The following is a 27,030-nucleotide window of genomic DNA, read 5'->3' as shown; positions in this document are numbered from 1 at the left end:
GAACTGCTTTTTCAAGATGTTTCCACAGGCCAGAGCAGTTTGTTGTCACCTGCTTGGACAATTTTGCCCAGGGTTTTGAGCACTTGAATTATGGCCACAAAATGCCATTCTCTGTTAGCAGAGGTAAATAAGAAAAAAAATTATAAACTTTCATGAGGTGCAGACAGGATCATTTCTAAGGAGACAGAACACTTAGAGGAAAGAAGAGAAGAAAGCATAAATTTTTTTTTAAATCTCAATGACCAATGCTCGAAATGATTTTATAAAAACAAGGAAAACTAGCCCTGGCTGGTATGGCTTAGTGGACTGAAAGCTGCTGGCCTGGGAACCAAAGAGTCACGGGTTCAATTCCCCGTCAGGGCACATGCCTGGGTTGCAGGACAGGACCCCAGTTAGAGGCGTATGAGAGGCACATTGATGTTTCTCTCCCTTTTTTTCTCCTTCCCTCCCCCTCTCTCTAAACATAAATAAATAAAATCTTTAAAAAAAAAAAGAAAACAAGGAAAGCTACTCTGGATATAAAATGTCTTACTCCATTTCACAGCTGCCTGAGACCTTCAGGGTCTCTGTCTTCTCTGCCCCACACCTTGGTATTTCCTGTGGGGATGTGTGGTGTTGGGATGAATTAGAACTGGGTTAGTCCTAGAGTTAATACTTGACAATACAACTCTCTTCCTTTATGATGGTTTTTCAAAAGAAAACAATCAAGATGTAGCCCCTCACAGGTAGGATGATGGTGAGACACAGGTGTTTCTGAAACAAAAGAAAATACATACTGAAGCATTCATGAGGCCACTGGCCTGGTTCCAGAACTTTCCAGAAGATCAGGCGTAATTCTATGTGCAGAATGCCTGCAAGGGTCAGTACAGATTGTGCTTGAATGCTTGGACATTTCTGACCTAAACACACAACCTGTGGCTTCCTTTCATGACATTTTTTGCAAGATATTTCATTTAATCTCCTGCACACATATTGAAAGACAAGAGAGATGAAGGGGCGGAAAGAGCGAGCAACAATCGCCACCTGTGAGACTCACCTGCGTCTTTATCCTGGGCCTGCAATATTACTGATCATCTGATCCAGATTAGGAGCCGGCTAAGGAGAGGTCATAGGTGTTGTCACACTTCATAAAGCATCAAGCATTGTGCAGGAACAAAATAAATGCTGGTGCTTCACGGCTCATGCTTTTCTACTTATTTCTTCTGCTTCTACTAATGATGCAAATGTTCAAAAATTCCCACCTCCTAAGAAATGATGTTAACCACCTTCTAGTGGTAACACAGATTTTATCCACATAGTCCTCATCCACTCAGTCAACGGGCATGCTTGTTGTTAATAATAGCAAACACTGACTGAGAACATAAAATGTGCAGGGCATTGTGCTGAGACTTTAATATATGTAACCAGTATGTTGAAAGACCAAAACTTGTATGTTGAGAACTAGTTTGAGTACAGGCTATGCTGGTCTGAAAAAGTGGGCAAAATACCATGACTTTAATGAGAATCCAGGACAATCCAGCAGGGAGCAGCCAAAGCTGGAAGGGTAGCTCTGCCTTCCCAACATGTGGTCTCCAGGGTTCTCCCAGTAGTGGCCATTTCCCAGCAGGCAGAAAGGAAGGAAAGGAAAAGTCAGGGCAAGCAGCTTATCTCTCCAGGCAGCAGATAAAAATATAACTACCAGAGCTGAAGAAACTAAACTGGGTTTACTTCTCCCCAGACAAAACAGAGCCACAGTACTCGAGACCAAGCGTAATGAGTTAAGAATGGAAGTTAGATATGATGTAAAAAGAGGGGGTGTTCCCATACAGGGCGAGATTCAGGAAGGCATAATTTGAATGACATCACAAAGGCAAGGGAAGAGTTCCCAGAAGTCCAAGAGGGCACTGTGGGCACTTTGGCATGCATGTTGTCAGGGCTTGGCCAATATTTTATCTAACAAGGAGATGACCTGGAAACTATGTACCTCTTCCAGTCACAACCACTGTTTCAAACATAGGCATGTGGCCACACTTGCTGCAAGGGAGGCTGAGAAATAGTGTCTGTGGTCTGAAAGGCCACCTGCCCATCTCTAACTTAGGGAGGTTCTATTACTAAAAGGGAGATAAGGAGGGAGAAAGGATGCTCAAGCATGATCATTGAGCCCTTTCACATTCTGCCTTGCTGGCCTCTGCAGTATCCCTCATCACTCTTCTTCCAGCTCACGGAATACCCTTCTCTCTCTGTTGAGGAAATAAACCTAGATTCCGTCCCATGGCTACACCCAGCCCAACCTCCAGGATCTCTGGCTGATGCACAGTAACCTGTACCAGGTGTGAGGTTGCCCCCTTGTAGTCCACTGACTTAACAAAGTAGCAACAGATGGCTTGTACTTCCCCCCTTTCCAGGCCTCTGCATGTCCAATAGACAGTGGTAGAGCAGCAGCCACACATTCGCCATAAAAACTTCCACATAGAGAAGAACAAAATGGGAAACACTCAGGAGTTACTGGTCCCTAGCCTTGGTGACATCTTGCCGAACAGTAAGTATGAAGACCTCCTGCCCTGGCTGGGGAGAAGGTAACCTAGACTGTGATAATTGGACATGACTCCCATGAGGCTACCTGTGACCTTCACTTTGCCCTCTAGATGAGTCTTCCTTCTCCATTACTCTCTGTGTCCCCATCTGGAGGTGTTGGAGAGTATGCCCTTCTGGACGATGCATTTTCTGCTTTTGCAAGTGTGAGAGACTAATGGATTCTTTAGGGATGAGAAATGTGCAGGCCTTTGTATGCCATGCTTGTTATTTCTTGGACAATACAAGGGCCCACACTCAGAAGCCTGCCTGTCTGTTTTTCTCCAGTCAGTCCCCTGCAGTGGTGCGCTGGGTCTGGCTGGCACCAGCCTGTAAGGACGTGCTGTGCACATCTCTTCGAGACTCCACATGATTGGTGGTATCACATTGGTAGCTTGAAATAGGCCATAGTGCACCAAGGACATCAACAGACACTGAAAATCAAGGCTGTTTTAAAACATAGAACTGGTCGTGAACCTCTACCGGCATACCACCGGTTCCATGTGAAAGCAGTCATAACCAAGATTTCTTCTAAAAACCTTCCTAAGTCTACTCTTCTGCCCTTCTTTACCGGCTTCTAGCTTGGCTCATTCCCCTCTCTCCTGTTTCAACGACTACCTGCAGGCCTGACTCGGAAGGTTATCACCACCTCCTACTGGCCAACCAATCTTAATGGGACACCCATGAGAAAGGCTATAAACGAGTCTTACCTCCCACTGTTTCAGGTACAGATAAAGTTGACCTTTCCTACTCTGCAGACCCCCTATTGCTTGACCTTCAGTCTAGATTTCAGACCAGAGGCAGAGAGAGCCTCCATGAGCAAGTGCCAGTCCTTTTCATCTCCAATAATGAATCGGCCAGTTCCGGCCTGGGCTCATTTCTTCTGCAAATCTCGCTAAAAGCAGTGAGTAAACAACAACACACACAAGAGGCTACCTTTTTTCTAACCACTTCTCTCAAGTCCAGTGCTCTGTCCTACTCATTGCTGGTGACAGTTTTACCAAACATATTCCTAAGGCGTTACAGAAGGGCCATAAGTCTTCCAGCCTCCAGCCTTCCAGCCTTAACAGGTTTCTTGGTCTCCTTCTACCTGAGCACTAAGACGGGCCATATATATTAGGGGTTTTTTTATGGCAACAACATAGTATTGGATACTTATTTTTTTTATTGTTGTTTCATTACAGTTGTCCCAATTTTTCCCATTGATCTCCCCTGCCCCACCCACCCCCCACTGCCCCAGTCAATCCCCACCCTGTTGTCCATGTCTGTAGGTCATTTATACTTGTTCTTTAACTAGACCCCTCCTTATTTCTATAGTAAGTAGGATACAGGTGAAGCCTTGTTACCAAAATATATGGTGTCTTAAATAAAGAGTTTATTTTTCTTTCACATACTACCCCAGAGATAAGCAGTCTCATTCTGGCGGTGCTGCCATGATGTCCATACGCTTTTGTTAGTTGTCATTTCCCACCTGTAAGAAAAAGAAGGTCCAGGTAAAGCACCTAGAGAATGCAGACGGCACTTCCAGCTTTGTCTCATTGGCCTGAACTTTGTCATATGGCCACTTAACTGTAATGAAGACTGGGGAACGTGGTCACTAGTGCGCATCCATGACTGGCTGAAAATGGGGTCAGGGGGCTTATTACTAATAAGAAAAACAGGTGGAATGGACACCTGTGAACAGTCAGTGGTCCCTGCACAGGCCTGAACAGGAAACAAGGTATTGTTTAGCATATGTCAGCATTTGCATACCAGCTCTAAGAGGCTATCCTTCCCCGACCACTTAGGGGAAATCTGGGCTCGGCCCTATGATTTTCTGTCATTCAAGTATTAAAAAGTCTACTTGTCACTTTAGTCCCCTAAAATATTTTCAATTCAATAATTCATGACAGCACAATAATTAAAACTAAAACATTCATTCAACCGGAGCTCAGGTCTGCTGAAAGTAGAAAATCCACTTTGAGAAAAGTGTGGCTCGTCCGCTTCTTTTCTATTTCTCTTCCTGGTAATGGATGCCCCGCCCGTGGGAAAGGAGCTCAGAAACAGCAGTCACGTGTTCCTACACGAGCGAGGACATTCACCTGATGACTCATCTCCCTGCCTAACTCCATCTGAGTTCACAGACTCGACTGCCTTCTTCTGTGGGGGAGCCTTGCAGGAAGGGGCCCCAGACCTCTCATTCAAGCCTGGAGCCTAGATAAACTTTTCGGCAAGTTTTGAAAATGGTTTCCCAGACACTTGAATCACGTGCCACCAAGATTAGGAAAAGTATTGCATGATATTTCTAATGAGTAGCGGATGAGGTATCAATGTATAATTAGACAGGTTTCATGGGAAGAAGAAAGTAAAAACTTAAAAAATTTTTTAAAGGTTTTATTTATTTTTAGAGAGAGGGGAAGGGAGGCAGAGAAAAAGTGAGAGAAACATCAATGTGCAAAAGAAATATTGATCGGTTGCCTCTCGCTTACGCCCGAACTGGGGCCTGGCCTGCAACCCAGGCATGTGCCCCGACCCGGAATCAAATCCATGACCTTTCAGTTTGCGGGACCAGACTCAACCCACTAAACCACACCAGTCAGGGTGAAACTTTTGAGGAAAGGGAACTGTGGAAATGGTTCTTTTCTCAATCAGCAGTGCTTTTGAAGTAACAAAAATGAGCAGTTACGGAATTTGAGAATGTTCTTCACTAGGTTGCTTGCCTTATAATAGGAAAAATCATCATTGCCGAAACACTTATGTGCATGGATATGTTCATTTATGGATGCTTCTCCTTATCTAGTAAATTTCAGCGATGCTATTCAAAGGAAATGAAGGCTCATTTTCCAGTAGAATCTGTGACATAGGTCGAGGAAATAAACTGTACACATTTTGCGTGATGGAACCTCCATTGTTTCAGCAGTGAGACCATGCACATTACTGCTGTTAAGGTGTTATCTGGGAAATTGCCTATTTCATTATTCCTCACAATAGAGTATTGAAGTCGTAGAAGGAGACAATGCTCATTGTCTAAGGAAATGAGCCCACAGGGGAAAGGACTAATGTTCGTTACCAGAAATCAACTCTTTCTGAATTTGATTCTTTGCAAGCACAGAAAACAATTCAAAAAAATTGCTCAGCCTAAAAGCTGTTGAAAATAGGAATATCAAACACTCTAAAAACAAAACCAAAAAAAGGAAACCGAGTTAGTAGCTCATGCCATAATGTTAGCCATCCTATCTTCCTTCTTACCTTCCTGCCAGTCCCTTCCAAAAACTGATAACTGTAAGAAGAAAGTGGTAAAGACTCAGTGACATGGACCAAGTGGACTGTAAAGAGAAGGTCCCTTCCCTGAGAGATGTGGGAAATTTATGTAGCATTCCCTCACCACAGCTCCTTTAACTAGTTGATTTGCTTTTCTATAGAGCATACGCCCGTAAATGTACTATAGAGCATACGCCCGTAAATGTACTATAGAGCATATGCCCATAAATGTACTATCGCCCCAATATCACCAGTGATAATAAGCATAGGTAACACATACCACTCATATGCGTGTCAGTTTCTGTTCTAAGTTATACACGGTGGGGCAAAAGTAGGTTTACAGTTGTGAGCACATGAAACATTTTATTCTTGTATTATTTATTAATTATTGCATTATTTTCCATATGAACAACTATAAACCTACTATTGCCCCACCCTGTATAACTGTTATATACATAGGTAATATATAGTCTTTATATATATAATCTTTATGTATAGATATTTATATATATTCCCATCTAAATAGATGGAGATTTATAGATATCTATATATCTATAGCTATAATAAAATACCTATAACTTTCTAGTAGAAAAATTTATGTCTGTCTATCTATCTGTCTATCTATCTATATATATATACATACACACACACAAACTCATTTCATTTTCTCAGTAATCCTGTGAGAGGGGATAGATACTGTTCTTATTCCAATTTTCCAATTGCACAAACAAGCATGGAGAGATTAAGTAATTTGCTCAAATTATTATAGAACGTAAGCCTGGGGGGTAGGATAAAAACCCAGACTCTGAGTCAATACTTTCCTCTCCTTCCAGGGCAGCCTCTAGTGATAGAAAGTTATTGTTGGAGATTGTAGCACTGTTCCCGACTGCTCATTCCCCCGCCATGTAAGAGAACTGACTGTACTCATTCCTTGTCAACAGCCTTCAGTGCCTTTGGGGAGAACACTTCCCTGTCCCATTAAGGGCAGGGTTGGTCCTGTGACTTACTTTGACCAATGGGATGTGTCAGTCTACCAAGTTCCCTCGAAGTCTATGGAGGGATCCTGTCCTTCCTCCAGTTCTCTCATCTCTCTCTCCTTCTCTGCTATGAGTACAACAGGTCCCACATCGCTGCTGACTTGCACCTACTGACAGGGAAGTGAGGCAAGAATCAATGCTGTCCTAACCCACTGAAATGTAGGGGTCGTTACTGCAGCATAGCCAATCAATACTGTTACAATCTCCTGAGTACCAATGTGAGTTTAAATTTCTCAGATCTTGCAAGTATAACACATTGTTCTTCAGAATTCAGAAGGGTAATTGGGGTGTATCTAAATCTTCACACGTTTTGTCAGGAAACTATCATTTCCCTCCCATTATAAAGGAGAAAACAGATCTCAGATGAAGGGACTTGGCTAAACATCACAGAACTGATATTGCAAAGCCATCTTCAACCTTGTCTGCCTGTGTGACTGCGGGGCACAGGGCTTTCTTGTGCTAGTAAATGAAATCTTCTGCCAGGAGAGAGGGTATCCCAGCAGACCCCCGTTACCTACAGAGAGTTTGTGGCACCGGAGCTCGGAAAGTGAGCATCCCCCACCTCCTACCAGCCTGAGCTGGAAATACCCCTCAATTCCTAGTCACGTCCCATCATTGGTTCCCTTTACTAATCCAAAAAACTGTAATTGTAAGTTACATTACATTGTTTAGAAAGAACTATCATTTATGACTATACCTGGGTATGCTCGATAAATCTATCTGTCACCATGAGAAAACTACCGTACACATTATCAATATCAATCGTTTTTATTTATGGACTTGATTTATTCAGGTGTATACTTATTACCCCTGTGAATTTTCAAAGACAAAGAGTTACACTTTGAAGATTGCAAACTCCAGTTCCACTTGGTGCTTCAAAGTTATGCAGGTGAAATATAGCTTGATTAGCATAGAAATCAGAACACATCATACTCTTCTTAACTACCAGTGTCCTGCGTGGACAATCTCCATGGCAACAGGGAGAAAAATGAATAATTGGACACCTTGCTTCAAGGAGTGAGTATATATGCACAGGTATAAATTAATTCCCCAGGCAATTTAAAAATCCAGGCAATATAGAAAATGTATTTGGTTGTTCTTCAAATGCTTATGCTGACTTTTCATCATCTCCTCTCTTCTCTTCCATCTCCTTTTTCACACACACTAAATTAGAATTACCAAGGTTTTGTTTGTGTTTTTGAATTTGGACTACTACTTAAAACAGAGAAATCTTAAAAATGTTTTTACTCTATGTTTCTAAAACTCCATTGCTTGATCTGGGAGATTTTAATATTTGAGTCAGGATAATATCTGGGATGATATTGTAATGCACATGCTTACTTTTCCCTTGTGACAATGACAAGATGTAGCTGTTTATTACTTTCCAGGGTTTACGAGAAGCAGCTGAACCGTCAGAAGCACTCAGGGAATGAGAATAGCTACTGCACATTGTCCTGAATCTCTCTTTGATGAATGAGTCAGAGACTCATTTCATTCAAATCTCTGGCCCTTGTGTTGAGACAGATACCTGTGGGATGCAAGGAGGGAATAAAAGTCATACATATCTAACTAGCCATTGAACTTGAGCAAACTAGACTCCACTCTGATCTGCTATGTTCTCAATCAACTGCAAAACAGAGGAGGAAGTTGCGAAGCTCTCAGGCCTCTTCTAGCTCTCACCCCTACTCTCTCCATGGACTCCCAGTGATCTGCCACAGGCCATCAGCGGCACCCTTGATTTATTTTGCCTGATTAAGAATTAAAAACGTTCTTTGGGAAGAAGCTCTAGTCAGATTTCACGGTAGTAAAGAACTGGTTAGTGACGAGAGTGATTCAGGAATTTTTCTGCCCAAAGTTGACCTAAAGGATGAATAAAATGTTGTTTAAGCCACAATTGACTTGAGCCCATGAGTTTTTTTCTTTATCCCACTAGCAGAGACTGCTAGAGAAAAGGGAACAACTCTATACACTGAACTAATTCAGAAGAAGCTGAAGCTCAGAGTCAGAGTAAATAGGTGAAAGGTAAACCCCTCAAAACCCTGGAAAGACGTGGAACCCCCACCACAACCAAGCCTGGGAGTACAGTCAAGTGCATTTGACTCCCAAAGAACAGAATGACTTCAGCTGACGCCTAGGTAGTGGGCAGGTAAATGCAATATGTATTTTTAAATAACCTCATCATGTTATAGCTTAGCTTGAAGGAGCATTTTTAAAATGTTCAATATTTGTTATATTTATATTTGCTTCCTGTTTGTTAGAAGATAACTGGCAGATTAGCATGAGCTCAGACCTTAGAATAAGCTGTCATTTGCTTTGTGTTCCGGCTTCGCTGATCATTCAGCCTTTGGAGACCTGGTTTCTGCATTTCTACAAGGAGCATAAAGTCACTATCCACTTTACATGGCTGTTATGAGGATCTAAAATAGGAAATATAAAATGCATAGCACAAAATAGGTACTAAACAACTTGATACTTTTAAATTGTGTTCAGAAGTGTTTACCGGGTTAAAGTGTATAAAGCAGGCAAAGCACTTTCCCCAATGGGGTGCTTGAGTAGGTTATGAAGAGATTCTGTGTCACAACAGGCAGTTTGGAAATGATCAAGAAAAGCGAAGACGGAGCTCTTGATATCCCACATTGGCTTCTGTGCGTGCTGCGTGAGCTTTTGCCTCGGAAATGGGTTCTTCCCAGTCTGGCCTCCAGGAAGCCATAAGCTACGGGAGAGGCAAGTGCTACCTAAATACTTTGCTACGTTGATAAGCTTCCCCGAAGCACCAGGTGCACCACACATGTAATCGAAGCTTCCCGTCCCCCATAACAAGGGTTTCTAAAGCACTGTTTCCAGCCGCCAGCGTGGTCCTCATTTGTTGTTCGCTTGGCTCTCTCTCAGAAACCGTCACAAAAGTTTACTAAAATGCGGCAGATGTCACCTGTTCGGCCACGCTTCTGCTTCTGCACTGCATTAACGGGAGTCTTGGGTTTCGGTTCATAGAACGTCCTGCATAGAGCTAGATTAATGAACGGATTTAACAACTGAAATCAGTGTGCCCATGCTTCAAAACAATTGCACTTTTTAAAAGTGCCTACAATATGTCACTTTTTAAAAAGGGTCAAATGGAGGCAAACTAATTCAACTCAACTTTGTCTCCTTTCAGCTTTGGGTCCTCTGATTGTAAAAGCGCACACCTATGCAGATAGAATTTCGTGTAAATGTGTTGCACTAGCAAACTCCTTGCAAACTACACCGTAATGAATGCCTGAGTGCATAATACTTTTAATTTATATAAAGCCTGCTTTCAAAAGGCCTTTGACAGTTTACACCAAGATTATTAGCCCTCAGAACAATCTTTTAAAGTTGGGAAAGAGAATAAATTACCAAGACACAGGGTAGCCTGAAAGAAATACTTTCTCATGAACAGTAAGCTTGGTAAAACGGTACAGCTGCAGTCACAAGCAATTTGTGGGTTGCATAATAAGCCAAATATAAAATTACTACATACTCCAGTAATTCCATACCTGGTTATACATGCTGAAGAACTGAAGACGTGTTTGAACAAAACTTGTACACAGATATAATAGCAAAAAAAAAATGGAGCCAACTCTCCATCGGTTGATGAATGGGTGAACCAATGTGGTTGAGACACACAACGGAATATCATTCAGCCTTGAAAGAATGAAGACAGTATATGCTGATATGTGCCACCATGTGCCTAGACCTCGAAGTCGCTAGGCTAAGGGATGAAGCCACACACAAAAAGCCACATACTGTATGGTTTCATTTCTACGAAATATCCAGAAACGGAGAATCCGTAGATGCAGAAAGCAGATTCACGGCTGCCGGGCTTGCAGAGAAAGGCTGGCAGGGTGTACACTGCCTAACCGTACGGTTTTCACTTCGAGGTGATGAAATGCTCTGGAACCAGACACTTGGGATGGCTGCACGACACTGGGAATGTACTTGGTGTCACTCAGGGGAAGGCTTATGTGTATTCTACCACATTCTTTTGTAAAGAAATGGTTTGAGTAAGTTTGATTCGCATGTCTCTAAAAGGGCACAAGCCCAGCCTGTCTGAGATCTGAGGGGGGAGCCTTAGAGAGTCTCGTGGTTTCCTTCAGAGCTGGTGTTCCGAGAGAACTAAACGAAGCCCCGTTGAAGCTCTGATGTCTTCATGCCTTCCAGGCATGAAGCTCTCCTAAATTTTTAAACAAAGAGATCCCTGACCTCTTCCACTGCTGGCCCCACTGAGGTGTTTATATACTACCTAAATGCAGGTAGTACAACACCTATATTAGTACCACCATGTTTTGTCTTGTCTGTTCACTGGCTTATTGCCCTTCCCCGCCGACCCTGAGTTCCTTGAGTCTTGCAGCTCCTTCTGTGGTCCTTGCACTCCACCTTGGCACATGGGAAGGATATCCTAAATTAACTCTACTCGTGTATGAAAATAACAACTATAACCTACTCCCAAACCATTACCCTATTCATGCACTAAATAATCCTTCCTAAAACAGCATGTCAGTTTCCCACCAACCAACCGAAGCCAGATCTTTCTGGGGCCATGTCACACAAGAAAAGCGGTGCCTTTATCTGTGGCTGCGGTCGCACTGCTTCCTATTTGGTGAGTAGTACGTTGCTAAGAACAACATGAGCTTTTTATGGCTTTTATTGATCTTTCATTTTTACTTCTGTGAAAATGAATCAGCCATTGGCTAACCTGAATAAACTTTGACTACTCCTGGGCCATAGATGCTCGTAAAATGTCATGATTTTAATGCCGTGAGCAGAGCAAGCACCAGGAAGAAGAGTTTCGTGATGGGCTGGGAGAATAAAAGCCGTGATGGGGTAAAACCATGTCCGTGTCTTTATACCAGTGTAAAACAAGAAGGCAAAGGTAGAGGTGGAGAAAAAGGAGATGAATTAAAATAATTCAGATAACCATTTTTAAAAAAAATGGAGGAGGCATGACTTCTATTGATGTAACTGAAGATTGCCCTATGTAAAATGCTGGTCCTTATTTTTAGTTACGCCTGCCATAAGACCTACTGTTCAACACTCCTAAAGCTAGGAGTCATCATTTCCGGCAGCCCTCATTGGGCCTAATTGCCTTGCAGTTAATGAGCCAGTAAAATGAGTTAGCTTATTCTAGATACCGTTATTGCAAACCCTTTGTATTTGATGGCACACCAGATAAATAGATTAAATTATCTTTCTGTTGTTATTGTTAGCTCTTAGGAAGCATAAGGCTCATTATTCAACCCATTACTTGCATATATTCAAGACTTAATATTTCAAGTACTGATGTTGGCATGGTATGACTGTTTTATTTCTCTTCGTCCCACTTTTTCATTGTATCTTTTTTCTGCTTTTACATTGCACACATTTTTGTAGGTTGCCATTACATCCTTTTAAAAACAAGGTATTGTATATATGTAAACAGAGGAGAGTCAACTATATCTTGAATGAATGAGTGAATAAACAAATAGCTATTCTCAGACTGACTTCTTTCTTTCCTTCCTTCCTTTCTTCCTTCCTTCCTTCCTTCCTTCCGTTTGTACTAAGGTACCAAGAGATCTCAAGGGTACTCATTGTTTATCATAAGAGAGCCATAAAGAGTGAAATCATAAAAAGGTCACAGCAGCATGCAAGCATTAATATCTTCTACCCTCTTTATGACAAAAATCCAAAAGGAGATTCTCCTAACATTAAATTGTCATTACATATGGAGAATCTGCATTTCCTTCAGTTGCTCAAACACGATTGCTTCCATTTCTTTAGAATTCCTCTCCAGTCTACCCATTCGAGTTTCTCAAACGAGGAAACAGAAATTATGAGCATGCACATATTATCCCAAAATACTGAGCCAAATATCTAATGAACTTATAAAGCTGTTTTTAAAAAAATACCTGCCATGTGACAACATCCAACCATTGTCTGCCTCCCCCAACCGTGCTGTGGTTAGAGCACTGTCTGTGGACTTGTGTGCAAGAGAACCTCTTCCCCCACATTCAGACACTAGGAAGAGTGGGGGGATTGGAGCGGGGGCTGTTCGAGAGCTAACATTCTCCTTTGTCATAGTAGGAAAGCATAAGAAAGAAGCATACTCACATGGTGTAGAAGGTAAAAGAATTGAAAGTGGTTTCCTTTGGGGTGGGGGTGGGCAGAGGGTGCGGAATACCATTAGGACTCTGATAGTTTTTGTGTAAGACTCTTAGATTGTATTATTTTGTATGTTTTACATGCATGATACTGTAAGATAAGTTAAGTTTTAGAATATTCTTTGATGGCCACCCTTGCTCCTAAGGACGACGTCTGAAACCCAGAGCAGACCTGGCGAGGCTGGCCATCACACGGCCACCTCTGCTCACCCCTCCAGACATCCTCCTGGACATCTCAGCCCTTCCTTCTCACCTCCAACTACATGGAGCTTTTTTCACCTCCTCCTTGTGGGGGATGGCTTTGCTCCCCTCTGAGGCTTTCCATGAGCAGTTGCTTCTGCCCGAGACTGTCTGCTCCTACTCTTTGTTTCCAGCCTTCTCTCGGCTTTGCTTCTGGAACTTTCTCCCCACCCCACCCCCATCACATCCAGGTTAAGTGTACTTCCTATGAATTTCCTCAGCACCCTGAATTTTCCCCTACCACTGCACTTCCCACATTATATGGTAGTATCTGATTGGATTACCTGCCCCCTCCTCTAGACTATAAGCACCACGAGAACCAGAACCCCGTCTTTCCCGTCTGTTGTGCTATGTTTAACACCCAGCAAGATGTTTACTTCGGAGCTGATGCTCAGCACTTGCCTAGAGCAGTGCCTGACATTCAGCAGGTGCAACGCTGAAGTCGAATGAAAGAAAGGAAGAAATTAAGGGTAGGAGGGAGGGAAGGAGAGAAAGGGAGAGGAGGGGAAGAGAAACAATGTTTGGATTGTTAGATTCATGCTGTTAACTGAACTTAAAGCCAAGATATAAGGCACAAAAATATTTAAATTTAACAATTTTCCTTTTTCTTTTTCTATTTCTCCTCTTTAATTGTTCACTGTAGATACCCTAAAGCTCGGTGTTTTCATTATCACCACCTAAGCTAATGCATGGGAAAGAACTGATGAAAACATTGTTTCCAAAAGCATTAGCTGGAGACAATAATGCCTAACCCAAAGACTCCCAAATGTCATTTTGAGTACCGCCCTCCCCGCTTTCCACATAAGGAAACTGAAGCCCAGAGACATCAATGACTCACCAGATATCACACAGCAAGTTCGGCTCAGAGCCCATACCTACTGACGGGCCTTCTGACTCCCAAAACTGTACTACTCCCTCCTGGAGGTATTACCACCCACTTGGGGAGAGCGGCATCTTGGGAAGCAGGATGAGGGTGGTGTTTCCAACATCAGACAGGCAAGCTTTCTTGCTGTTCCTAACAGCCTCGAGCAATACCCACCACAGAGGTGTTGGCTCTGACATCAACTGCAAATTGTAAACTGTAAAGCACAGGGGAAGCTGCAAGGTTCGGGGTACACTGTGAACCCCAGGGCCAGTGCAAATGCTGGGAAGCTCCAGAGGACATGAGTCATGCTCTCAGCAACCTGACAATTCCACCTTGAAATCTTGAAGAAATTTTGGGCTTTTTTTTTTATTTTTAAAAAAATGTCTCAGTTATAGTTGACATATTATATATTAGTTTCAGGGGTATGGCATAGTGATGAGATGTTCATGTGCATTATTAAGTGATCACCCTGATAAACCTAGCACCCATCATTCAGAGTTATTTCAATATTATTGATTCTAGTTCCAATATTGTGATTTACATTCCGTGACTATTTTTGTAACTGGAAGTTTGTACTTCTTAATCCCTTTCTCCTTTTTTGCCTGTCCCCTAAAGCCCCACCCATCTAGCAACTATCAGTGTATTCTCTGTATCTATGAGTCTGTTTCTGTTTTGTTTCTTTTCTTTGGGTTTAGATTCCACATTTAAATGAAATCATATGGTATTGTCTTCCTCTGACTTATTTCACTGAGCATGATACCCTCTAGGTCACAGGTGGCAAACACAGGGGCCAAGAGCCAAATCCGGCCCTCCACCTTGTTTGATCCAGCCCAGCACCTTGTGTCTACCCGGCAGCAGTGCCGAGCTCCTTGCCCCTAGTTAAGGAGTAGTTACATTTATACAGTCCTAAAGTGACATCTGGCCCTTCGAAGGCAACTGCCTGGAGGCTGATGTGGCCCCCGTGAAAATGAGTTTGACTCCTGTGCTCCAGGTCCACCCATGTTGTTGCAGATGACAGGATTTCGTTCTTTTTAACGGCTGAGTCATGTTCCACTGTATATACGCACCACATCTTCCTTAGCTGCTCATCTAGCATTGCACACTTAGGTTGCTTCCATTTCTTGACTGGCTGTTGTAAGTAATTCTGTAATGAGTAGAGGTGCATAAGTCTTTTCAAATCAGTGTTTTGGATTTCTTCAGAAAAATACCCAGAGGTGGAATTCTTGGGTCATATGGTCGTTGAACTTTAATTTTTTGAGGCACCCACATACTGATTTCTGTAGTGGCCATACCAATTGACAATCCCACCAACAGTGCACAAGGGTCCCCTTTTTTGAGAAATTTCTTTGCATGACAATTCTTTTTTTTTAAGATTTTATTTTATTTATTTTTAGAGAGGGAAGGGAGGGGAGGAGAGAGAGAGAGAGAGAGAGAGAAACATCAATGTGCGGTTGCTGGGGGTCATGGCCTGCAACCCAGGCATGTACCCTGACTGGGAATCGAACCTGTGACACTTTGGTTCGCAGCCCGCGCTCAATCCAGTGAGCTACGCCAGCCAGGGCTACATGACAATTCTTAACTGAATCCTCTAGAAATTTACGGAGACCAGCAACCTCAGTACCAATTTGGAACCAGTTTTCGTAGAAACTCGCTATCAGGCTGATTTTTGATGGTTGCCAAGCTTCCCTGATAAAACTCTTGTAAACGCTGATGAGCAGTTTGCTATGTTCTGCTCCTGGGACACCTTAGAAATGACTTCATCTCCACTTCCTTCCATTGCTGAGAAAGGAAGTGTCTTCTCTGACAGAATCAGATAGGAAGCAGGGAACACAGGCATTTGGAAATCCTAAATGGAGGGTGAGCACAGGAGAATGATTTCAACAGTCAGAACATTTACCGTGAATGCGAGAGTCTCCACGGGGTTCGGAAGCAGGTGCCTCCTGCCTCCTCCCATATGCTTTAATCAGTCTGCTACTGCATATGGTGGGTTCTTATTAAAGGCACACGTGTAACAGTTAAGCAACCAAGCGATGCCTCTGGGGTACTGTGCTGTAGTTTCTGATGGTAGCCACGTTGCCATCAGACAATGCACCTTCCTAAACCCTTATGCCAGCATGTTGCTGGGGGTTGAGTGTATCCATTAGCATGTTTCAGGTGCAAGGAGCTGAATCCCAAATAAAAGTGGCTTAAGCAATTAGCTTTTATTATTGTTGTCACCTCACAGATCAGTCAGTCTCAGGGTGGGCTGAGCAGCTCAGCGATGCCATCAAAGACACTGCTTCTTTTCATCTTTCTGTCTTCCCAGCCTCCGAGTGCCCATAAATCCTCCGCCTTGCTCCCAGGGTGGCTGTCCCAGGTGCAAGCTTTACAACCTCGTGTGCCAAGGGTCCTAGGCAAGAAAGGTAAGGAGGAGGAGAACAAACTTATCATTTCTCCTTTGGTAAGAAAAGGTGTTTCTCAGAAATTCCCCCAACAAACCTCCCTTTATGTCTTGTCAGCCTTAACTGGATCCCATAGCTGTCTGAGCTCCCAGAGGAGCTGGGAAGAGTGAAATTGTCATTCTCCATCTCTGCCTTGGAATCCGGCACTTCCGATAAGTGAGAAGGATGAGTAAATTGTTCCCCGGGTAGGCTATTAACACTCTCATACTTTACATGTATTAGTCTATTAGATCTCACAGCAAGCCATGGGGTACGTGTGGTTATTATTATTTTAGAGAGATGTGGACTGAACTTCAGAGATGTTAAGTAGCATGGGAGCTGGTGAAGGAGCCCTGATTCCAGCGCTGTCCCTGACTCCCGAGGCTCCGACCGTGCATTCCCCTGCTCTAGGCCTGCTGTGTCCGCCGCAGCAGGCGGTCCAGCAGGCTGCTTCTCAAGTCCAACACATAAAAGGCCTGAGCCCTGCCTGTCTCCCTCTGAAGTGCAAATGTGACATTTCCCCCTGGCTGCAGTCAAGGTGTGGGTGAGGAGAGCAGAGAGGCATTGCAGAGTGACAGGAACTGCTCCCTGTCATCCTCAAGGCTGCCACAACTGGGGCCCTGATCGGGGCAAGGGCGGGGGCCCGAGAGTCCATTCTGCTGCCAGAAGCCAGTGATGGACAGTCAGCAGCCCACGGCACTACCTCGGATATCAGAAAGCCTGGGCCAGTCGGAGGTGAGTGAGTGAAGAGCCCAGGTACAAGCAGACAGGATTAGAATAGAATAGTTTCTAAGTTACAGGAATGCATTAGAGGCCACTTCCACTCTTCCCCTCGTTTTCAAATGAGAACACTGAGGTCCAAATAGAGTGATCGTCCCAGATCACCTAACGAATTTATGGAGAATTCGAGGTGCAAAATGAGGGCTTGATTTTCTAGGTGGACATGTATAACTTGAGGGCATGTCCTCAATGAAGCCTTCCTGGTGTGACCCTTGCAAAAGGCATCCCAGCCCATCACACATGCTTCCGCTACCATCCCTGTTGTAATACTGAACTTACTTGTGCACGGGGCTCCCCCATGGCTCCAGGGAGGTCACAGCAGCCAGACGACACCTGACCCTCGACATGAATCTTGGCAGCTTCACTTGCTGGCTGAGGAGCCCATGGCAAGTGGCATAACCTCTCCAATGCTCATTCTCCTCCTCAGGTCAGGGCACGTACAAGAGTCATCCATGAATGCACAAATAAGGGAATAATAAATTGATGTTTCTCTCTCTCTCTCTCTCTCTCTCTCTCTCTCTCCCTGCCTTCCTCTCCCTCTCTAAAAACTTCAATTAAAAAAAAAAAAAGCAAGGCCAAATGACTCCAAAATGTGTTCCACACGCCTCCAAATCATTGTGAGGATTAAATAAGCAAACACATGGAGTTCCTGGCCCAATGCCTACCACAGGAGCGGTGGCTCACCTTGTTGCTGGTTTCATGGTTATCATCACATCCCACCGTCCCTCCTGCATGGGTCCCAGCAGAGAAAAAGGGTGGCACTACTGTTCCTAAGGAAGAGGTCGTACCTGCTAACCCTCAACGTACACCAGAGCCAGGATCAGGAAGCAGCGAGAGGTGCACAGCCCCGTGAGAACAGAACCCGACCCCTCCGCCTGCTGCAGGAGACAGGCACCCATCTCACAGTCCCAGGTCCCAGTTCCTGCTTCAGGGGAAACAAGACCCAGAGGTCGGCCAGGTGACATAGACTCAACTCTAAACCTACCTGTACTTCTACCACTTCCATCACCCTCATTATTAACATAGCCAAGAGGCAGGAGAGACAGTGGCGGGAGTGGCAGTAGCAGCAACGGCAGCAACCAAGACAGAGAAGAAGCAGCTGGCACTGGAGAGACTCGTGCCAGACCCCAAGCCTGGTGGGACTCCGCACTGACGACTGTGTTAAATAAACAGGGCTGGTGGCTGCCCGGGGGCCTGTTCCCTGCCAGGGAACGGGCCAGGGGAGATGGGACTTTTCTAATTATACGGGCACAGGCTCAGCCGTCGCGGGTATGCCCACACTCGACTCTCATCTGTCCCCAGGCTGGCGGCGCCAGAAACACCTGTTACAGCAGAAGTAGCTTGACAAGCCAAGCAAAACGCAGCTTCATTCAGGCCACCTGTAAAGGGACTTAATGCCTCACAACCTGCATAATGCTCCTAATGGTCTTAATTAATTTGGCACCTCTTCCGTGGTAGGTGTTAAACAAGTACCATGGAGTGAAAGCCCATTTCCTGCCAATGGGGGGGGGGGGGGCCCACACCCCCACCATAATTAAAGCTGTGAGAAATTGTGTCATTTGCAAAAGCTTCACACTGTATTTTCCTCTGAAACTATTTTTATAGTTTCTCTTCTTTGGCCCTCTCTATCCACGGTGGGGACAAACACCTTCCTTTCTTTGGCTTATCCAGTTATAGCTTCCCCGTTGGACAATTTAGGTTATAATTATTTTCTCATTTCCCCTCCAGCTGGAAGTCATTTGGTCCCTTCCACCTCGTATTTCTTCAAACCATCACACTGTTGCCGCAGCTTATTTAAACACCCTGGAAGAGGGGGAGCTGTAAGCATCGCAGGCACGTGCCCCCCCACCCCTCAGAAGAGGGTCCCTGCTGTCTTCCCACGTGCCACGCACCACAGGCCCAGGATCCCGCAGGCTAACAGCAAACAGCTGAGTGCTCCGCAAAGAGAAATACATAGAGACATGAGAACAGCCCGGCTTCTGCTACTTCAAAAAGAAAAAAAAAAAAATAGGTGAGGGATATTACATGAGAGGAGAATTCACTTTAAGAGGGGGAAACGAGGCAACAACATTTAATAATGAAAGCGTCCCACGTACCAAGTGTTCATTGCGTGTCCCTATTGACAGTTAATATCCCAGGCCAGCCCCACTGGTGAGGGATTCCAAAAATAAGAGACTTCGGAAACAAAGAGTGTCTTATTCTGTTTCCGCGTCTATCACTCCCGAAAGACACAGTGATCCAAAGTTTACTGCTGAAAGGGATGGGAAAAAAATAGTGACCAAAAACTTTACAATATACTGGTGGACATTTTTGTTGGTTTGAAACAAAGTGAAAAACACTGCATCCCTTTTCAGAAATTCTTAAAAACCTTCTTTTATTCTGAATAGAGAACATTATCGGTATAATCGAATTACCATGTGAACACCAACCAATGTCAGCTTCCCTGTATCCTGTGTAAGGAATCGAGCTTTTAAAATGAATCATGAGTGTTTTCCAAACACAAAAGCACTTTGTAAATTTGCACTTCATAAGTGTTACGTTTTAAAATGTAAGTGAGAAGGACTGCTCAACATTTAAGTAGAACCTGCTTCAGAGAGCAGATCACCAGGAATTCCGCCAGCTCTTTCCTCAGAATCTCTGTGATGTTGAGGAAGAAACATCCAGAAAATCTGTTTTACGAATGTAATTTAAGAAATCAGTTTGTATGTTTGTAAGCCAAGAGCTCATAATGCAGAATGTCTCAGGAAATCCCGTGGTTAGATAATAGGATGCTGCCAACTGCTTATTGATAACAGCCTGTAACTTGAACATAGTAATACCTCTGTTGTACAAAGGGCTAGAGTAATTCACTTGCTGTGACGCCCCCCCCAAAAAGTTAAGGACAACCTAAACTTGGTCCAGAGAACCTGCAAAGGCTCACAGACGTAAAGCAAGTTGAATTTCTTTTAACAAGACCATGCCCATTCTGTTCTTTGTCTCCAAGAACTAATTTTTATTGTAAATTCAATGTTAAAATTACATATATTTTGTAAACTAATTTTTTATTTTTGCAGATAATGACCATTAGGAGTGTTGCTTAGATCTGCAACTATTATCTTATTAATTTTATTTTTTTGCATCAAGAAGGCCAGCACTTTTAGCACCGAGCTGGACATTCTAATTGAACAAGAACCATTTTAACTCCTTGAAACTTAGTAAGAGAATTCTATTCATGAGGAAACTTTTGCATACAAGTCATGAAACTCCACCTCAATTGACTTAGGCAAAAGGAAATTTTACTAGGAGGACACTAGAGTATTTTCGTGTATGTAAATGTGACAAGCAGATGGGGTTTATACGGCTCAACCCCAGGGACCAGGAAGAGCAGCTTTCTCCCTCCCGTCGTCCTGTGCTCAATGGTTCAGTCACCACTTCCTTCATGAGACAGAGCTGACACCACCTCACATGGCGGCTGCCAACAGCTCCCCAGCCGAAACAATGAATAATTTTAAAAGTAGCATCACACACCATTTTTTCTCTTAGACGTTTTCTGTCCCACCCTCATGGCATCTGAGTTTGTGGCCTGCACATTGTCCCAGAAATCTTCTGCAAAGCCTCCACAATCTTGCTTTCAGAATTGTTTTGAAGTTTTCTGTTATTTGGGGGTTCAGATCTTCAGGTGCGCATGTCCTTATTCTAGATTCATAGCTTTACCTTCTGAGCTTTGAGATGCCGCTGCAATTTCCAGCTCACACTCTTTGTTCAGTTGCTGAACTCTCCTGTTTTAAATTCAGTGAAGTTTTGGCCAGCGGACGATTTTTGGAAACGCATTTCCAGTTAAAAATTAGGGGAAAAAATAAGGATTTTTTTATTAGCCTGAGATATGGATCAAATGAAACTGCTCTGTGCACAAGAAAAATAAGGACTTTGTAGGAAAGGAAAATAAGATATCAAGAAAGATGTATTCCTCATCTTATTCTCTGGTTCTGACTGTTAGGCCCGGCTATAAAACTGACTTTCTTACGACAAGCTAAAACCCAGATATACAAATAGCTTTTGAAATGGCCTTGAAATGAAAACAAAAATAGCTGACGCACAAAGCTGTCCACATGAAGGATTCCTCCGCGTGGAAGGCTGCTCTCCAGCGATGGCGTGTGATCTGCCATGAAATCATTTATCTTTATGAGCTTTCCGAGCTACAAGATAACTGCCCAGGGCCACCTGAGCGTTCAGGACCTGGGCCCATTTACTTGATTACTTGTCATTTCAACTTTTTAGATTTTAAATGGCCTCCCTGTCAAGCAAAAACATCTAATGACACCTTAGAGGCACAAGTAGAGTCATGTGTACTTATGTAATCTTAAAATGTTCACTCTAGAGTGAAATCTGCTACATAGCAAGGCTGATTTATACCTTCCTCCAGCGGGAGTTCGTGAAGGTCCACATGCATTAACAAAACAGATCTCTTGACCAGTTTAACTAAGAGGCAGTCCAAAAAAGATTTGTCCAACATAATCTTTGTATTGTAGTTGAAAACTAACAATCAACTATTTGCAAATTTCTTCAATTAGTGTCTTGTTTAATATAGTTCATGAGAACCCTGTTCTCTCTGCTTTAAAAAAAAAACAACCCTTCAGCAAAAGCAAATATTGGTCATCCCCTCCAAATTTGCAAAATAATGTCTTTGCATACAATTTTCTTTTAGTTTTCCTCTGACACATGTTACTTCAGCCTTCATCTGCTGGAACCACAGCAAGAATTAGCAGAGAATGAAGTAAATGAACATCCAGCCAACAAGCATTGACGAAAAGCCCCTGCACCTTAAGTACAGGAAGTTCATGTTCTCCAGGGTCACACAGATGCTCCGTAATACCTCCCTCCTTTTCCAGACCCATTCCCTGACCCTGTCTTCACCGCAGCTGCTCAGAAACCAGCCTGTCCCCAAATAAAAGCACTGAAGTAAGCCACATCTCCTTCTGCACCTCGGCCACCCCTCTTCCTGCTGCACCCAGTTAAATGCCAGCCCTTCCCTGCTGCCTCGGACCTGTACTTCCCCAGCATTCCGTGCATGGGCCTCTCGCGGCACACAGGCTGCGCTAGCCTGATGGTTGACAGCACAGTTCCATAGTTGTAATTCTCCACTGCGGCTGCACTGCCTGGGCCCACAACACAGTGGGCTCTCTGTGTGTTGGTTAAAAGACCGGATGGATGGACGAATAAATGTATGAAACGATGAACATCCATCCTCCAATTTCATGTCAAGAAGCAAGGAGTAAAATGATCAATAGTGGTTCACCATCTAAGTAAATTAAGTATGTGTAATTCACATCTGCTTGGGAAATTCAAACACCAATTCTTCCGTAACTTTTCTTTCATCGTGGATTTTTTGAGAATCTGATGAAAGCCATGAACCTTCTCTGGTATGGGCAGTGGGGAGGGGGGAGGCGGAGAAAAGCACTTTGTGCACATCCCAATGCAGCATGCACGTATGTGTACGGGCGTGTGATGATTCTTACAGAAACCTGGTTAATGGCCCATTATCAGACACTGCTTCTTCTAGTGGTGATGATGTTAAGAGAAAGCATCCACATGATGCTGCCTCTAACTCATGATGAGCCATACACAGGGTGAAGTGGTTGGTCCAGATGTAACCGTAGTCTGCAGGTCAAGAACACAGCAGTGTGTGTGTGTGTGTGTGTGTGTGTGTGTGTGCCTGTGTGTGTGTGTGAAATTCTCTGCTTCCTTTCTAGAAACTCTTCACCATTGGAAGCTAATATATTTGTCATCTTTTTGGTACAACCAGTCTCTAATGTCTGTAAGGATAATTATAATAAGAGCCACTGAGTAGCGTGCCTGTGTGCTGGGCACTTCATATAACATCATCACAAATCCTGAAAGCAATCCTATGAAATTGTCTCCGTTTTTACAGACAAAAAAGCTGAAACTTGCTCATTAACATTGCCAAACTTGCAGGACTAGTAAGTGTACTAAGCAGAGCCTATAAGTGTTTTTTTTTAAAGATCGTATTTATTTATTTTTAGTGAGAAGGGAAAGGAGGGGGAGAGACAGGGAGAGAAAGATCGTTGTGAGAGAAACATTCATCAGTTGCCTCTCATACATGTCCCGGCCGGAGACCAAACCTGCAACCCAGGCACGTGCCCTTTCACTTCTGGGGGGGATGCCCAACTGAATGAGCCACACCGGTTAGGGCAAGAGCCTATAAATGTTGATGCTGGCATTTGAATCCCCAATTGTTTGGAATTTTACTTTCCATCTTCTCCTAAGCCCCAAGTCATTACTTGCTTAAAACACCTATTGGTGGAGCTACTGGTTAAAATGCTAATGTTGGAAGGTGTCTCAGAGCTTACTCCACATAATCTCTTCATTTGATTTAAATATGAGTCAACTGAGGCTCAGGGAGGGGTGGCACATCCCAGGTCAGTAGCACAGAGATGTCTGAGTCATGTGTCCACCTTCCAGTTTGTGTCTTGCCCCACAGCACCTCCCCCCAGGCCCCCCCCACCCCCCCCAAGCTTATCTACTTAACAAGGGACCTCACTATCCCACTGCTCAGATGCTGGGGCGAAAAACCACATGTTGCTTCAATACGGTTGGGTCAGAAATAACACATTCTTTGTCAAATTTGAACTGTTTATCCAGGTCAACTTGGATGCACTACTTTATTGCCCTTCTTACACTCAGAAACAAGATAAATATTCTGTGAAGTACCTTAAATCAGACAATTTAGTGATGGTCGAATCTGTTCTAAAGTAGTGGTTAATATTTTATTAGTATTCAGTGCGAGAGAGGATTTTTCCAAGTCAAGTCGCCCTACACACACGCTCATAAGCAACACCATTTTAACGTTTCAGTTGCCCTTACTCGTTTTGTCCTTTTCGAATTGTGTCTAATTTGGAAACTGTTCAAATTCAAAAAGAGTAATCTAAAATATTTATCAGAGTGCTTCTTGTTTAACGTTCAGACCTAAGCTGCCTACTGCTTAAAAGCTACAGTTTTACATATCATATTATTTCCAGTTTTCTGCATTCTTACCAAGGGGAAAAAGGTAAGAGGAAAACTTGCGGAATAAAAGAAACAGTCGCTGGTGGACTGGCTCCATGAACCCCATGAGAGAGTTTATCTCATTGAAATTCCCTTCTCCACACATACACCCCTACTAAAAGTTCCCTATAGGGAGTTTTCTATAGGATAGGGAAAAATATATCAATGAAATTGATCCCTGGTAAGACTCAGCAGCCTCCCCCCAGGTGTCAGCACCAGCAGGATCCCCGCCCCCCAACTCCCACCCCAGATGCTGCTGGGGAGGTTGGGAAGTCAGCACCACGAGGGGGCGAGAAGCGACCGTCCCGGGAAGATCCACGGCCAGTGGCCAGCTCCCGGGATCTGCACGCCCTCCCCGAACAAGTCCCCTCGCTTCTCCAGCCCCCGGAGGGGCCACGCGACCTGCGGCCGGGAGCCCAAGGCCAACGACTCCAGCGGCTGCCCGGGCGCGCAGCTCCGCGAGGGCGCTCTAGACCCGCCGGGCTCCGCTCCTCCTGCGCCACCGCCGCCTCCCGCGACGCCTGGAATCCCCGCGGGCACTGCCAGCTGGAAGCAGCACGCTCGCCGCCGCCCGAGGTCTTCCAGCCGCGCGCTGGCGGCCCTGGCCTTCCCATGGGTGTCCACGCGCTTTCGGGAGCGGGGGCTAGAGACCAAAGCTCGACTCTGACTGTGACTCGGTGGGGCCCCCAAGACATTCCTGGTCTGCAGCTACTGGGGCGCATCGCTGAGTCGTCCGGTCCGCGTGTTGCTAACAGCTTGTTTCCTAGTGCAAGATAGGGCGGGTGAGGCAGGGGCAGGGGTAACTAAGGGACGGGTGGGACCCCAGCCCAGTGGGATGGCGCTGTTGCCCCGCCACTAACAGGGGACCCATTTCTCCCAGCCTCATCCCTGCCCTTTCCCTCCTCAGCAACACACCAAGGGGGCGGCCCCAATGTCTCCTGCAAGAGGTTTCAACTGGATCACTTATTCGTGTTCCTTGGAGTGTCTTGCCAAGGGGAAGACTTGGGTCCACCCAGGTAGGTGGAAGTTCAAGTACAGATGGAAGGTTTGAGACCGAAGGTAGAATATTTTGTCAAAAACGCTGCCCCAGTTGCCGTGTTTATTTAATATTTCATCCTTTTCAAACAATTTTTTCTGACTTTCACCTGCCACGCAGCGTGTGTGACAGGTGTTGGGAATAAAAAAATCTAATGAGGCCCCTACCTCTCCCAGGTTTTGCTCCGGGTCAAGTGGGAGAAGTTTGGCCCCTTTTCCGAGGGAGAAGGAAGGGTTTTTCCCTAAGCCCAACAACGAAGGAAGGAGGCACTCGGGTTGCCGAATTCCATGCTCCTCTGTGTACTCAACTCCTTTCTGCCACTTTCACACTCACGAAGGGGTTAGAATGAAAAAGAGAAGTTCCCCCTAACACAAACGGTGTGTTATTTTGTAAACCCTAATTCAGTGTAATCATGTGCCAATATTACTCATATATCCTCTATCAATGAGCATAATTAACTGCCTCCTTTTGGTCTAATGTAGAATTTCTAAAACGGAAGAAACAAAATTTCTGTGTGATAAATGCTGCAGAATGCAACTACCCCTCCCCTTAAAAAGTGACACCTTACCGTTACCCGTTAATTCAGTAAAGATTTACAGATCACCTGCAATTTTCCAGGTCTGCAATAGGCACTGAAGGCAAGTGAGCTCATTTCTATTAGTGCTTAACAGCACGTTTCATGAGTTCATCCATTTTCTCTTTACAACAACCGGGTGAGGTAGGCACTATTATTCATTTCTGCATGAGGAAACTAAGGCAGAGGTTAAGCTATACGTCAAAAACCACAAAATGTGTAAGTGGCTGCCTCAGGATTGGCACCTGGGAAGTCTGGCCTGCCTTCGGGACCGCTGGGACACACCCTGGATACACCCGGCCTCCCAAGGAGGGAAAAAGGTCACTGAACTTACAGGCTGCATGGGTGAGTGCTCCAATTCCAGATGTTCATAGAATTCAGCTCTACTGAAATGGTTCAAGTCTCAATGAGATGAGGAAGAATCCCGGTTAACGAGCCTCTGCAGATCATCGGCCAAATTTAACACCTTGAAATACTATACAACCTAAGCATAGGCAAAAGTTATCATATATTGTTTCATAAAGACTCTAGAAACTTTTGAGGATGGTTGTATTGATTTGAAAACCCATATGGTTTACCAGGAACTAACGGAGTGTACGTTTAGGATTTTTAGGGGTGGGGGGTTGTTAGTTGTTTAGATGATTGGTTGATGAGGCTTGCCAGCACTAGTTAATATGCAGTATTAATGCTTACAATGAGGGGGTGGGGAGTTTGCCATGATTTTTCGCTTGTTTTCAGGTCAGTTACTTCAACCAGAATTTCAATTAAGTTTGATTTAATTCAATGAACAGTGAATGGTTCATGCTCAGTGTTAAGCACTGTCCCAAGTGAGGGAGATGAAATGAGGAATAAGGCATCATTCTTGCCCTCCAGAAGCTTAGAGCCTGGAGGAGCAAATTCAGTCATTTATTTATAAGGTAATATTTATTTAATGTGTTATTATGTAGCAAGTATTATACAAGGTGCTCAGGCTGCAAAAGTAAACCAGGAAAACAAAGTAGTGTTTTAAAACAGACTGGTTCTACCAAAAAATGAGCGATTTCTTGCATAAGGTGATTATTTTTAGCCATGGTCCATCTTGAATTTTACAGT

At 44.2% G+C, this 27,030-nt stretch overlaps 1 long non-coding RNA gene across 1 annotated transcript; it reads right to left on the bottom strand.

The window, feature by feature from the left end:
* Positions 1-16,263: 16,263 nt before the first annotated feature.
* On the bottom strand, positions 16,264-26,151 carry LOC118501771. The gene is made up of 2 exons (XR_004904426.1): positions 25,969-26,151; positions 16,264-16,476 (listed from the first exon to the last, which is right to left on the bottom strand). It is a non-coding gene; the product is annotated as an uncharacterized LOC118501771 (long non-coding RNA).
* Positions 26,152-27,030: the final 879 nt, after the last annotated feature.

Source organism: Phyllostomus discolor, chromosome 7 (assembly GCF_004126475.2).
Source record: "Phyllostomus discolor isolate MPI-MPIP mPhyDis1 chromosome 7, mPhyDis1.pri.v3, whole genome shotgun sequence".
Taxonomy (NCBI): Eukaryota; Metazoa; Chordata; class Mammalia; order Chiroptera; family Phyllostomidae; genus Phyllostomus; species Phyllostomus discolor.
This window is presented reverse-complemented; position numbering and strand designations above follow the sequence as displayed.